The sequence below is a fragment of the Balaenoptera borealis genome (genome assembly GCF_965194805.1).
Source record: "Balaenoptera borealis genome assembly, chromosome: 1".
In the NCBI taxonomy this organism is placed as follows: Eukaryota; Metazoa; Chordata; class Mammalia; order Artiodactyla; family Balaenopteridae; genus Balaenoptera; species Balaenoptera borealis.
The window spans coordinates 45730654-45746470 of record NC_138860.1 but is presented as its reverse complement, the minus strand read 5'-3'; the positions used below and the strand labels follow the sequence as shown (position 1 = coordinate 45746470).

The 15817-nt window shown below is 37.7% G+C and overlaps 1 long non-coding RNA gene across 1 annotated transcript in view; it reads left to right on the top strand.

The window, feature by feature from the left end:
* Positions 1-15568, top strand: part of LOC309633471 — a 59045-nt gene extending 43477 nt beyond the window's left edge. The window contains exon 4 of the long non-coding RNA XR_014247553.1: positions 6424-15568. This is a non-coding gene — a long non-coding RNA (uncharacterized lncRNA). The remainder of the gene's footprint in view (positions 1-6423) is intronic.
* Positions 15569-15817: the final 249 nt, after the last annotated feature.

Here is a 15817-nt window from a genome sequence, read left to right as displayed (position 1 = left end):
ATAAGCAAAATGTCTCTCATTTTTTCTGTTCTACCCAAGATAATTTGTTTCATTTCCTGCAGGATTAGCTATCCTAGGAAAATCAAGGTATATAAAAGCCATCTTTGATGCTAATATTATGAAAATTATTATACTTTAACACTCAACGGTAAACTATGTTAGGAAAATGCTTTTAGATGTGGCAACTTTTACTTAACACAAAAGACTATTTTTAGAGTTGTTAAATAATAGCAAGCATATTTTTTTATTATAAGAATCTAATGAATTTTTAGGTACTTTAGCCTATAATTCTTCTTTATTTCAGTGTATATTAGTTTCCTGTGGCTGCTGTAACAAATTACCACAAACTTGAGGACTTAAAACAACAGTTGCAGAGAACAGATGTTTGAAATCAGTTTCACTGGGCTGAAATCAAGGTATCAGCCAGGCCACCCTGCACTCCTTCCACGGGTTCTGAGGGAGAATCCATTCTTTGCCTCTTCCAGCTTCTGTGTAGTTGTCAGAACTCCCTGGCTCAAGGCTGCATCACTTGAATCTCCGCCTCGTGGTCATGTTTCTCCTCCTCTTCTGGGTTCCAGGGATTAGAACATGAATAGCTTTGGGTGCTGTTTTCGGCCTACCACCTAGTAGTTCTCAATCATTTATCAGAATCACCTGGGAGGTTTGTTAAAACACAGAGTGTTGGCGCCCACTCCCAGAGTTTCTGATTCAGTAAGTCTGGAGTGGGGTCCAAGATATTGAACTATTAGCAAATGCCCAGGTGATACTGGTCCTGCTGGTCCCAAGCTCACACTTTAAGAACCACTCACGTTATCCAATGCCTTAAAAATTACATTCATGTCAATTTTCCCACCTCGAGATTTTTATCAACTTTTTATATGTCTTTTGTGCATGTTCTAACATCAGATGTGTTGACAGAAACAGTGCAACTGACACTTTTTTCTCCTGTAGATTCTGCCGTGCTTTCTTCTCTATATTAGAGCTCTGCAGTTTGACATTTCTAGAGATCAAAATGTTTCTTCTGTGGACTCGTTTGATGCTCCCGTTGGTTTCAGCAAGAGAAAGTATAGGGTTTATTAGTGCATATTCCTTAGCCTGGCATTCAAGGGCCTCCAAAATATGACTTTAAATCATGCCTACAGTTCACAGCCAGATTCTTTGCAGCTCCCCAAACACCCTCTGAACATTTCTCCCAAGTAGGAGACTTCCACACTCTGTGGTTCCTGCCTTTCTGGCAGTTTCATTATATGAGCTTATATGGTTGCCTACTCTGCTTCAAGTCAGATTCTGTCTCTTGTAGTCAAGAGTCCCGACTAATAACCTATGTGAAGGGTATGACTCATAATCCTTTAGTAACTCTTGTAAGAAAAGTGGCACCTCCATTGCCCTGATGAGAATTTCTAACCCCTGTGTATATTAGACCATGCACTGTCCTTGAAGATACTGGGTATAATGGAAAATTATATATAACTCATTGTTATGAACCCAAGGCAGTAGAAAAATAAAAACAGAAGAACCCAACTCTTTCTCTTCAGGAGAAATTTTCACAGGAATCTTGGTGTGGGAGGCCAATCTTCTTAGTTTTACTTTTGATAGTTCAAAAAGGTAAAGCCCAGAAAGGTCAAATAGCTCAGTTCTCTCATTAAAAATAGCTAATGGAAGGGGAAAGACATGTAAATAAATTAAAAATAAAATGGATGGGTACAGTGAGTGATAGACATATATACACAATACGCCAGTGGGGCACAAAGAAGGAGTGGGTATTTCTACCTAGAAGCAAGAGAGAGAAAGGACTCAAAAGTGACTTTAGGGAGGTGGCAACTCTTGAACCCAGTTCCTTGGGATAAAGACTGCCTTACAATGTCAGCTCTTTCTAGACTTCTACTCATTCGCATAAAAATCATACATCCTTAGGTCAACAAGTATTTATAAGATACCTATATATATGAGGTGCAAGTTAAATAAGGTAAGGATTCTTTTCTCAAGAAGCTCACAGAATGACACAAAAGAACCCCTCAACGTTTAAAGTACAACATGGTTAGAAGATAAAATGATATGCTGCCTAGGATATTTTTCCAAAAAAAAAAAAAAGTGGGGAACAGGACGTGAGTGGAGGAATAGATGAAACAAGGCTTGCCATGGGATAGAAATGGTTGAAATTAGGTATGATTGCTTTGCAATGTGATGACTTGGCTAGGCTGAGTTACATTTCCCAGAATTCTATTCCCTTTCTGTTTCTGGTTAGGGTGGGCGATAAGAGACATTCTTGTTTGAAATTTGGGGGCTGGAAGTAAAGCTGCAGCCATTTTTATAACCGTGCATACTGTCTTTATCTGTTGGTTCACCACATTGGCATGAGACAGTGGACAGGCCTGAAACTGCTGCATCTACTTCTGGAACTTCCTTCAGCCTCTCCAACTCCACAGCAAGGTGCGTGTGCCTAGCTCTGTGATGAAGGGCCCGGACTTCTGTAGGACAACCACAAACCAGGGTCTAAGGCAAGATGAGTTTCAGTCTGTCCTCGAAGTTTCCAACTCCAGCATGTTCTTCTTGTCTCCCACTTTATACTCGTTTTCCCCTCCTGACTGCCTGCCCTGTGCACTTCAAATTCCAGCAATCGATTCAAGGGCAACAGCCTTACAGAGACTGTTAAACCGAGTTCCACAAAGGCACAACTGTATATGTACAAGCATACACACATATATGTATATTTAGACACACACACATATTCACACATGTGCTAGTAGTTCCACTTAACTTTTTGAACACTGACTGATACAGTGGGTGATGGGTACATTGTACTCTTTATATTATTTTCAATTTTTTGGATATGTTTGAAATTTCTCCCATTAGTACTTTATTTTAAATTCACTATGGAAGAGTTTGGCAATAGAGTCTGTATAATATGCTATGGAATCACCTGAGGGGGGCCATCTCCAGCAATATGAGGGAGGAGCAGACGTTTCCTCCTCATAGCCAATCTCTCCCTTTGCTTCCCCAGTTCCCTTTTGTGCTCCTTCCTCCTAAATGCAGGTCAGTTTAATCCTTTTAATCCTTCTTCCTAAGCATCCGCCCCCAAATTTCAACCAGGCTATGGCATAATTCTTAATTCTCTATAAATATATCTGTCCTGTTTCTGGATTTCCAAACTCTTGTTTCCACCTACATGTTAGATGTCTCCTTATTCATGGACAACAAACATCTAAACAGTAACATTACTTTTCAAAACTAAAAGCTAATCCTTCCAACTTCCAATTTCTCTTGGTCATTCATTCCTCGTCCCTGAGCACAAAATCCAGGGTTATCTTTGACACCACCTCTCTTCCACCCAATCTTTGGCCCTATCCTGTCAATTTACTTCCACAGATGTGCATTCTAGGGCATCACAAAAGTTTCTCTTCTCTTTATTATCTTATCCATCTGGTCATTCTTGTATTCATTCCACAATGGTTTTCCAAGCATCTATTAATATAGAAAATCTTGAGATGGATTGAAGGAAGAAATACATCCTTATCCTTTATCATTGCTTAAAAGCTTACAGCCTCTCCCATTACTTACAGAATAAAACCCATGCTGTTAGTCTTTAAGGTCATCTAAAATCTGGCCCTGTCTGTGAGAGATGTGACTGCTGCTGGGGTGATGAAACTTTCAAAGAGGCTTTGGGGAAGGACTGTTTCCAGAGCAAGAGCCTCCTTAGAAGTCAGAAGTCAGGCTAGGAGAATCTCTGTCTTCCCACGCCTTTCTTTCTTCTTTTTTTTAAAAATAAATTTATTTATTTATTTATTTTTATTTTTGGCTGCGTTGGGTCTTCATTGCTGCGCACGGGCTTTCTCTAGTTGTGGCAAGTGGGGGTTCGTTGCGGTGCACGGGCTTCTCATTGTGGTGGCTTCTCTTGTTGCGGAGCACGGGCTCTAGGTGTGCAGGCTTCAGTAGTTGTGGCACGCGGGCTTCAGTAGTTGTGGCTCATGGTCTTAGTTGCTCCACGGCATGTGGGATCTTCCCGGCCCAGGGCTTGAACCCATGTCCCCTGCATTGGCAGGTGGGTTCTTAACCACCAAGGAAGCCCCTTCCAATGCCATTCTGAATCTGGCTGGGAGTTAAGAGAACACAGCTTTTAATTTCTTCCTATGTTAAAAAAACAAAACAAAACAAAAAAAACCTGTGATTATACAAATGATATATGTTCTTTTTTTTTTTCTAATTTCAAAACTACAAAGAAGCAAAAAGAATAAAATAACAATGACCTCTAATACCACCACCCAGGAACACCTAACCACTTTTCATATTTTGGTGTGCCTTCTTAAAGAATATTTTAGTTTTAATTTATAAACTTTGAATAACACTGTACATACTATTTTCTTTTTTTTTTTTTTTTTAATATTTTGATGACTCCAATTTTTTTTTTTTAATAGTTACTTTATTTATTTATTTATTTTATTTTATTTTTTTGACTGTGTTGGATCTTCGGTTCGTGCGAGGGCTTTCTCTAGTTGCGGCAAGTGGGGGCCACTCTTCATCGCGGTGCGCGGGCCTTTCACTGTCGCGGCCCCTCCCGTTGCGGGGCACAGGCTCCAGACGCGCAGGCTCAGCAGTTGTGGCTCACGGGCCTAGTTGCTCCGCGGCATGTGGGATCTTCCCAGACCAGGGCTCGAACCCGTGTCCCCTGCATTAGCAGGCAGATTCTCAACCACTGCGCCACCAGGGAAGCCCTGTACATACTATTTTCTAATCTTCATAGTTCATTTAACAATATATTGTGAGCAACTTTCCATGTCAATAAATAAATTTCTGCATCTATCATTTTTGAAGGCAGCGTGCTATTCTCTTGTATGGATATAACAATTTATGTACACACTTCCCTTTTTGGGGATGTTTAGGTTATTTCTAATCTTTCTCTACAACAAAAAACTTTGCAATAAATATCCTTATAGATGAATCTTTTTCTGCATCCTCATTGTTCTCTTTAGAACAAACTCCCAAAAGTAAAATTCCTGAGTCAAAGGGAATGTATATTTTTAAGGGTTTTGATATAAGACCATATATTTTTCTGAGGATCATTTGGAAAACGTGTATAGGATTTCAGCAACATGCCAATGGTATAAGGAGTCTAAATGTGTCAGAACTACACTTAAAGTTGCCCTTAATCACCCACCTTCTGAGGATATTAGAACTCTGGGGTGCTAGTAGGTTATTTACTTCTTTAGTACAATATATATTAACCTGATAGTTTGAAAGACAACAGTTTAATTTATATGTAGAGAATGTACATTATAAGAATTTTATTCATCATTTTATAGTATTATTTAATTTGTTCCAGGGTTTGTTTCTTTGGATAGACATTTGGGTTGCTATTGTTATTTTTCAATATAGACATTTTCTGTTTTAGCACAAGACAGTAATGAGTTTGTTAATGAGATGGAATGACAGAAAACTTCCACTCTACCCTTCTATAACAACAGAACTCAGTCACCCAACTAAGAGCTATGTTTCCCACTTTTCTTGCAGCTAGGTGTGGCCATGTGACAAGTTTCTGGCCAATGATAAGTAAGCTGAAGGGATGTACGCCCTGCCCTCTACCCTTCTCAACTTCCCACTGGTTGGAATGCAGACATGGCAGTAGCTGCTACAGGAGCAGTCATATTAGACCACTAGATGGAAACTTCACGTTGAGGGTGGCGGAGAAACTAGATAGAAAAACCTAGTCCCTTGCACCATGAAACTGCCAAGTCTGCCATAGTCTACTTAAGCTTGACTATTCTGTGAGAAAGAAAGAAAGCAACTTCTATCTTATTTAAGACTGTTATTTTGACCTTTGTTTCAGGAGCTAACACAGAGGGAAGATTTGGGGAGCTTGGCCATTTATTTTCACTGGCCACTAATAAAAGAGTCCCAGTGGTAGATTAAAATTGTAACAGAGACTTTTTTAGGTTAAAGGACAAAGAATATGTTGACAGTCAAGTAAATCGAAGCCAAGATATGTTACCATAGAAATATGTGCAAACTCTTTCAACATCTAATGAGCTTTTTCTTTGAGTCAAAAATCCAGTTATGTAAAAGGAATGATTTGGCTTATTGTCTTTTTGGCTTGCTTCCACACTATATAAAAAGTTAGACTCAATGACTTTGCTTTAATTCTATTTTTATTTAATCTTTGTGATTATATAGATTTTGTGATTATATAGATTTCTTCCTTGATGTTCAGGGATTTTATAAAGATGAAAAAAAAAGGTGAATAAAGCTTCAAATTATAAAAATTAACTCCATGTAAATTGCATATAAATATATGCAAACACCACTGTTTTATAAATTATAACTGTACTTACATATTACCTTTCTAAAATGATCTAGATACCACTAACTAAACAATAAAATTTACATTACCTAGTAAATACATGAAGTTGATTATTTCTATATCCACTTTAGAGGTAAGGAACATGAGAAGAAAGAAGCAATTATGTCACAGACGAGTTTCGTGAAGACCCAAGAGACTTACTGTAAGTCTTATACTGTGTATGTATGTGTGTGTGTGTGTATCCATATATACCTCTCCAGTATCCATTTCTTTCTAACGAGTAGCACCCAGATTTCCCCTTGTGGAAAAGCTCACTGAGCAGTGACCATCCTATAAATCCGGATGCATGCCTCCATGGAAGTTGAGAAGACCAGATCCTTCCCGGCCCCTCCACTCACCCCAGCCAAGGGGCAGGCACATGAAGAATCAGCCGGGCAGTTGCTTTCCCATGGGCTTTTGAAACTTGAGTGACACAGGGAAACAGCAATGGCTCTGACCACAGGAAGTTTTCCAGAGCGCCCAGCCTGTTTCCAAGCCCTGCTCTGCAATACCACATCAGTTCTGAGCACACCATCAGCACCACCAAACCCTTTGCTCCAATAAATATGCTTTAGCTTCACTTGGCCAGGTCAGTTTTTGTTGGCAGCAGCCAAGGGACTCTCACTGCCACAAAATCTCTTACCACCATATGACCTAACCTCTCTTTCCCTAGTGAATAATCTTTGTTTAAAACCTAAATGGACAAAGCAAATATAAAATCATGTTTCAAAGTTTTACAGGGTATAAACATAGTTTTTTGTTGGCTACAACTTGAGAATTCAGCATATGGGTTTTAGTGTTCTCCCTTTTCATTCTAAGATGTAAATATTTTCTATCTGAAAATTTAACCATATACTTCAAAACTTAGGTAATTTTTTAATATCCTTGAATTATTCCTTTTTTTATATACTAATTTACATCTTGTGAATTAATCTGTTTCTTAAAAATAATTAGTAAATACCATGATACAGCTTCTGTCTCATATTTTATCTTTTCCACACAGAGAACCATGAACTAAGTTGGTAGCCAACTTAGTTGTTAAAACCAGTAACTCATCACTCCTAATGGACACAATTATTTGCCTCTGATTTGCACAACTTTCTATTTTAAGCATCAGCCAAGCAGAAAAGACCGGTTGCTAAGCAACAGCTTTCCTCTCAAGGACCAGAAATAGAATATATAGAAGGCTAATTTATAAAGTATTGTATACATATGTAATATATAAAATTAAAGAGAAACCCAGCCCCACAGTCTGGCTGTTCACCCAGAATGCTTGTCATGAATATTGAATTCATAATGACAGTGTGTGAATTCCGAATACATTTGATCCATGAATTCTAAAGTAACTATATTATCTTGTATCTTCCTCATTACTGAAAAACCAGCAAGTAATATAGAAACTAGAGTTTTGAAGCAGATTTCCTTAGAAGAACTATTGGTGGAATGTACACTTAGGTTTTGTTGAACCAAGTCATTGCTAATGTAGCATTCACGTTTCTGTTGCAGTACTGCTCTCTTGGTTAAAACTACACATTTGATGCCCTGGGAGGACATACCCCAAGCGGTTAGTAGTGACCACCATGGGGAAATGACCGTTTGCTTTTTCCTCTGTATTCTTTACAATGAAAATTAAAATTGCTAGTAGTTGCTGGACGTTTATGAGGTGCTGGACCCTGTTCTAAGCTCACGTGTGTTTAGTCACATTAGCAATTCTCCATTTGGCAGATAAGGAAAGAATCTCAGAGAAGTTGTGTAACTTGCTCAAAGTTATGCATATAGAGAGCAACAGAGAGCTGGGATTTGAACCCAAGCAGTGAAGCTCCAGGTCTTCACTACTTCACTAGCTTTCCTTTTATAAGTGTGTTTATAAATACACAAAGAAATAATCCCAGAACCAAATATGCATTATTACATATTAGGAAGCAGTGTGAAGTGTGAGGAACCTTAGATTTCTAGAAAAATGTAGATTGTATCCACTTCCTTATTTCCTTAGTCTCTGCGCATAAGTTTCTTCTCCACCATTCTGCTGAAACTGCTTTCAGGAAAGTCTCCAATGAATTACAATTTGCCAAATTTCCTTTCTCAAGGAATATGATATTTGACACTATTGTCTACTTCCTCCTGGACCTTCTCTTCTTTTTAGCTTCCATGATGTTGCCATTGAAAAGTTTCCTGCTGCTTCTCCCTTTTCTTCACCTGTTCCTTAAATATTGATATCCAATATTCCATACTTACTCCTTTTTCCTTTTAGTACTATAAGAAATTATGAACATGCAATATGAACCAAATCATGCATGCCCATAGCAGACATTGCTATTTGATTTTGGCAGTTTTCTCTGATCCCCGATGCTATCTTAGAATTCTCAAAAATGCTTCAGGCAACAATCAAGTGATCAGAGTTTGCAGGTGAGAAGAAACTTTTTCCCACTCCTGATTTACATACCCATCTTGGAAGAGCTCATCTGTAATCATGACTTTCAATTCCAAAAATCCTGGGGCTTATTCCTTAGTGTTTTCAGAACCTTGCATAGTGCCTGCAGAGCATGGTTTAAGTTGGATAAATATTTGAAGTACAGATGTTAAAATGTTTGATGCACTAACAATATCTAAGTATGTCCTGACATGTCTTGGGTGCTTGAATATAATTAAAATTGAAATGTAGTGGTCCTAGAGTATATACAACATAGTGACAATATTACAATGAGGTATGTACATTTTGAGAAATTTTATTTCTGAACAAAACTTACTTTTTATACAAGACTTTATAATTATTTTCAAATAAGTAAACTTAACATCTGCTCAATAATAAGAAACACCCAAGGGAACGGTGGAAGTTTCATTTGGGGTTTGAGGAGTTGGTAGCAAGCTAATCCAGTGGGATATTTTCCTCAAAGTTATAAAATGCAATTCAACGACCAGTGAGAATAAAATGCACTTTCTATTTATTCCTAGCCAAGGTTAAAGTAGTAGCATATAATTCTGCACTGTACTTTGTAACCTTTTGAAAGAATTATACATCCTCAATAATCAGGGTTGCAGCCTGATATTTTTTCCGAAAATTAATAAAGTAAATAAATCTCTAAAATGTTTACTACAAAGATGCTTCCAATAAAACATGTTTATAGAAGTAGAATAAAGTGTTGTAAACTTTGAGTCTGATTTTTCTCCTTCCTCATTGTTTCATGTTTAGATTGATCTATAAAGGAGAATTATTATACAACAGGGAAGTATTTTCGACTGAGATAATATTGCCTAAAATTTATTTATTTATATACCACTTTTACCATTTTTTCTGTATTCTTATAAAAGCACAATAGTACCTAGCATATAGTGCTAAATAAATGTTAGCAGTTATAATTGTATATTATCAAAGATGCTTGGCTTATGTTGAGGGTGAGAAGTGTACATTTTTCAAGGCACATTCAATTTCAGGGTGTAACCAGAAAACAACAGCACAGAGGTGGTGTAGAGCCCAGGACAGGGGGGCCAGCTTGTTTATAATGTATCAATTTTCTCATGCAGGTATTGGCAAACTTTTTCTGTACCAGGCCCTTTGGTAAATATTTGGGGCTTTTTGGCCATATGGTTTTTGTTGCAACTACTCAACTTTGCTGTTGCAGTGCAAAAGCAACCACAGATAATACATAAATGAATGGATGTAACTGTGTGCCAGTAAAATTAAAAAAAAAAGTGGTGTCCTGGATTTGTCCCAGGGATCATAGTTTGTAGACCCCCTACGCCAGTGGTGTGGTTTTCATGCTCAATTAGTTTTCTTAACTCTGCAAATTCTTTTTTCATTGTTTCATCCTCTGTGTGTGTGTGCGTGTGTGTGTTTGTGTGTGTGTGTGTGTGTGTGTGTTTGCCATTGCTATGTGTTTCATTTTTATCTCGCTCATCTTTAATGTGGACTGAACTTCAATTTGCTCTGATGCAGGTAAATTCTTCTGGACACTTTCCATCTTATCTGAGATTTGTTTCTCTTCCATTCAGTATGGTTTATAGGCTGCATATTGAGATGGGAGCTACATGCAGCCTTTATTGGAAGACCTGAGCTCTGTGCTTTGATCTGAGATTATGTTAAATATTCTACAACAAAGAGCAATCAAACTAGTTGGGAGTGTATTTTATTTTTGGACAGATTCTCTCAGGCTTTTGTTCATTTTTCCATTCTTCACGAAGCCCTGGAAAATGGTAAAGTCTGGAGTATTAACTCCTCCTGACATTGCCAAGGCACTCCTTTATTTCACTTATCTCCAATTTTTTTTGGGGGGGCGGTGTTAGCAATAATTTTCTGTATTTGTTTGACTCAAAATGTTAATTCAATATTGTTTCTGGTAAGTGGGAATAGGATTAATAGATATTCTCAATCCCTTTTATTTCTTGTTGTTTTAGATACCTCTTTTCAAAGTTTATGGCATTGAGCTTAGACTCTTTCCTTGAATGGTAACTGAGGACTTTTTTTCTTCATGCTATTCACATTGCTTGTTTGCCTATTTTGTCTGTTTGTGAGCAGAATAGTATGGTGGTTAAAGATACAAGCTCTGGGTTTAGACTGCTTGGGATCATATCTGAGGCCTACCAATTGCTAGTTAAAACCTGTGCTTCAGTTTCTACATCTGTAAAATGGGATAATAATAGTATTTTTTCATAAATGCATTATACTATTGAATGAGATATTATATATAAAGTTCTAAGAATAATGCCTGGCACATATTAAGTACTATTCAAATTGTAAATATTATTGACATATGTTTTTGATTTTTCTTTTCTCAGATATTGGGATAGGTGATTTTGTTGTTTGGTTCATTCTGCCATATTGACCTTCAGCTATACTATTTTTGAAGCTCTACAGTCATTCTTTATTAGAAATTAAACCTAAAAACTTACAACAAACTGTGTTATAATCACTTATGGACAGTAGAAGAAGAAAGAAAAGGGGGCATGTAATATGCTTAATAAATAAGTAAATATGAAAGAGTTAGCCTTGCAGCTCTGTTTACAAGTGAAATTGATTCATTTTCAGCTTCATGTAGACTTGATTTATTCTGCCAACCTGGCTCATATATGACTTGACTCACTTCAGAGCATACACTTTTTACTTTGTTTTGTCTGTTTGTCTCAAACCAAAGCTCTTCCAAATCCCCTTTCCTGACCCTATCTTTTGGCCACAAATGCCTCTTCTCACCTCCTGCCACCTGGAATGATGTTGGTTCCACTCTTTCCATTATTTCCCCTGTAAAGGAAGCTTTTGTACTCCTGGCTCTAAATGGCAGAGACATTGGTTATTGCTTGTTTATGTTTTCACCCAGAGTTTTAGGTACAGACTTTGTCCTTCATTTAATTTGAATGTGGGGTTTAGGGTGAAAGGATTCTATCTAAATCCAGGACACTGGCTCCTTAGAAATCTCTTAACTTGTAAAGATTAATGAAACTTTTTCAACTGGTTGCACTGGGACTTAGGATTTATAGATAGGCCTAGTTTTGTATAGATTCTTTACAATTCCTACCACCATGTCCTCTTACAGTATGGGTTTTTTAAATCTTGGAATTATATTGTAGCAAAATGGAAATAAACAATTATGTTCAATAAAAGCAGCATCACTGGATGGGATGCACAGTTAAATTAATTTTTTAATAAAATGAAGATCAGCTAGAAACCCATTTTATCTCTGTCTTTCTCTCCAACCTTAATATTGAACATGTGAAGATTAGCTTGACTTGGCACTGACCCTAGGACTTAATCTGAAAATCAAGGTATACCTTTGATAATAGTTTGTTTTTGTTTTCTTCTAAAAATAGATGTTTTTCCATGAAAGAAAGTTTGTTTCTTGAGTTCTGATTAATTGAGGGTTTGATATTTTTCTCTTAGCTCTTGTTTATATGCTACCATAGAATGAGGTGTGACCATAATATTTGGTCAGTCTGAGTTACTGTGGCTCATGATGTCAGTTACGTAAGTCCAGGTCTAATATTTCCAAGTTTCTGTGTAGCCAGTCTACATGAGAACCACATGATGAACCAGATCTTTTAGTCATGTCTAGTTCTACCATATTCATATGAATATGACAAAAAAGGAAAGAATGGTAGCATACTTCTTCAAACCAATTAGGCAACATTTCAAGTATTCAGATTAATTCTGAAAATAATGTAACAAACCCCTGGGTTACTGCTGTCCAGATTTATCATAGGATTTGAGGACTTCTAAATCCTCAAAAAAGTAAGTGTAAAAGGTGAAGGTGGGCTTCCCTGGTGGCACAGTGGTTGAGAATCTGCCTGGTAATGCAGGGGACACGGGTTCGAGCCCTGGTTTGGGAAGATCCCACATGCCGCGGAGCAACTGGGCCCGTGAGCCACAACTACTGAGCCTGCGCGTCTGGAGCCTGTGCTCCGCAACAAGAGAGGCCGCGATAGTGAGAGGCCCGCGCACGGCGATGAAGAGTGGCCCCCGCTTGCCGCAACTAGAGAAAGCCCTCGCACAGAAATGAAGACCCAACACAGCCAAAAATAAATTAATTAATTAATAAAAAAAAAAGATGCAAAAATAACCAGGAAGATTCTTTAAAAAAAAAAAAAAAAAAGGTGAAGGTATCTCTCTCCCCTTCATACTCTTCCTTTCCCTCTCTCCTTAGAGGTCATTGTACTGAAGATGCATCCCTTATTTACTGCTGTGTAAAAAAATTACCCCTAAGACTTAGTGATGTAAAACAACAACCCCTTATTATTGCTCATGAGTCTGCAGGTCAGCTGAATAGTTCTACTGATATGAGGTAGGCTGGGCTGATCCAACCTAGGATTGCTCATATGTCTATGGTCAATTGGCAGGTCAACTGGGTTCTGGCTTGTCTTACTACAGCCTTACTCATCTGTCCAGTGGTTAGCTGATTGTAGGCTGGGGTGATGGGGTTGACTGGGCCATGTGGTTTTCATCACTCAGCAGGCTAGCCCAGGCTTGTTCACTAGACACTAGCAGGGTTCTGAGAGGGAGAGTAGAATGAAAGTGTGTTCGGCCTCTGGCAAAACATTGCTTTCAGTGTATTCTGCGGGTGAAAATGAGAGTCACAAAGACATGAGATTCAAGGGGTGGGCAAATAGACTTCACTTCTTGGTGGAAGGAGTGGTAAAGTCACATTGTAAAAGAGTGTATTTCTAGGAGGGGTAGGAAATTATGGCCATTTTTGTGATCCACTGCAAATCATATGTATTTTTTCTATGTATTTAAATGTGTTTATATTTATAAATAATATTTCCTATTGTTGTAAAAATTAGCATAATTAATATCCTATTCAATGTATGGCTTTACACATTTTTTTAAAAAATTCATAATTATTATATGTTTTTGAAATTTACTGTATCGATGAATTTAATGCATCACAACTTATCTATACCTTCTCTTGTGGATGGACACAAATTATTTTCCATTATTTTTTGTAATCACAAGCAAAGCTGCAATGAACATGCTTGTACACAATTTAGTGTGCATATATGAGAGTTTCTCTAGGTTCATTTCTGGAAAATGGATGGATTGGGTTGTACGATACATACATTTTCAATTTTATTAGATATTGTCAAACTCTTGTCCAAAGTAGTTAGACCTGTTTACACACCCCATCAGGGAGTAGGACAGTTTCATTTCTCCTACATTCTTATGAATTACACTTTGTGTTGTCAGACTTATTTTTATATTTTGTGGAGCCAGTTGGAGAACATCATCATTTAAATCGCATATTCATTTAGCAAGGTTAAACATATTTCATATGTCTACTGGCCAGATAAATTTCCTCTTCTGTGAATTAATTGTCTGCTCATATATTCCAACATCTAAATTTTATTTTAAACACTAAAAGTGTTTCCATTGAGTTATTTGTCTTTTTTTATTATTTACAGTTAAAATGCATATAAATACTGGAAACCAGTCCTTTTTCAATTATATGTATCATCTTTTAGATTGTGGCATTTATTTTAACTTGGTTTATTGTGTCTTCTATTATACAGATGCTTTTAAATAGTAGTATAGTCAAATATTTCAATATTTTCATGGTTTATGGTTTTTTTAATCTTGTTTATAAAAACTTTTCCTACCAGGATGTCATAAGTATATTTTTCTGTATTTTCTTTTAAGGTTTAAAAGTTTTTCTTTTTGTTTAGTTTCTTAATCCCTCTGGAATCTACTTTATGCATGATGTAAAATAGGGATCTAATTTTATCTTTTTCCAAATAGAAAACCAATTGTCCTGGCACAAGTTATTAAATATGCAGTCTTTTCTTTCTCAATTATTTGTGATGCTCATGTGTCATATCTCAAGTTCCTATGTAGACATAGATTTATTTCTGGGCCCTTTATTCTTTTAGATTGGTCTTATTTTTCCATCTCTGTACCACTGATATGCCCTTTGAATGACTGCAGCTTTACAATAAGTTTCATATTTGGTAGGGGTAATATCCTTTCTCATTCTCCTTCAAAACTGTTTGGCTCTTCATGGCCCTTTGCTCTTTCATATTAAATTTAAGAGCAGCTTATCAAGTTAAAGATGGAAAATTCCATGCAACAAGAAAAAACAGAACAAGGTAAGGGGGATTGAGAGTGCAGGGGGAAATTTATACTGTTAATTAGGGTGATAAAGATAGGCCTCACTGAGAAAGAAGTAGAATTTGAGGGAAGACATATAGGAGGTAAAGAATTTAGCCAGTTTTCTGGGGGAAGAGTCTTGCAGGCAGAAGGAACAGTCATTGCTAAGGTTCTGAGCCAAATATGTCTGAGAAAGAGGAAGGAGGCCAGTGAGACTGAAGCAGAGTGAACAAGGGGGAAAGTAGTAGAGTTAAGGTCAGAGTGCTTATGGGGACCAGTAAGCCACTGTAAAGATATTGGCTTTTGTTTTGTGTGTGATGGGAAGTCACTGAAGGGTTTTGAGTAGAGTTGTGACATAGTCTGACTTAAATTTTAAAAGAATCACTCTGGCTCCTGTGTTGAGAATAGAATGCAGGGAGTAAGTATAAGAGTAGGAGACCAGCCTGCTTAAAGATGGTGAAGGAGTAAGACGTGGAGATCATCTTCCTCCCCACAAATACATCAGAAATACATCTACATGGGGAACAACTCCTAAGGAAAACCTACTGAACGCTGGCAGAAGACCTCAGACTTTCCCAAAGGCAAGAAACTCCCCACGTACCTGGGTAGGGCAAAAGAAAAAACAGAGACAAAAGAATAGGGATGGGGGGGCTTCCCTGGTGGTACAGTGGTTGAGGGTCTGCCTGCTGGTGCGGGGACACGGGTTCGAGCCCTGGTCTGGGAGGATTCCACATGCCACGGAGCAACTGGGCCCGTGAGCCACAATTACTGAGCCTGAGCGTCTGGAACCTGTGCTCTGCAACAAGAGAGGCCGTGATAGTGAGAGGCCCACGCACCGCTATGAAGAGTGGCCCCCGCTTGCCACAACTAGAGAAAGCCCTCGCACAGAAATGAAGACCCAACACAGCCATAAAAAAAAA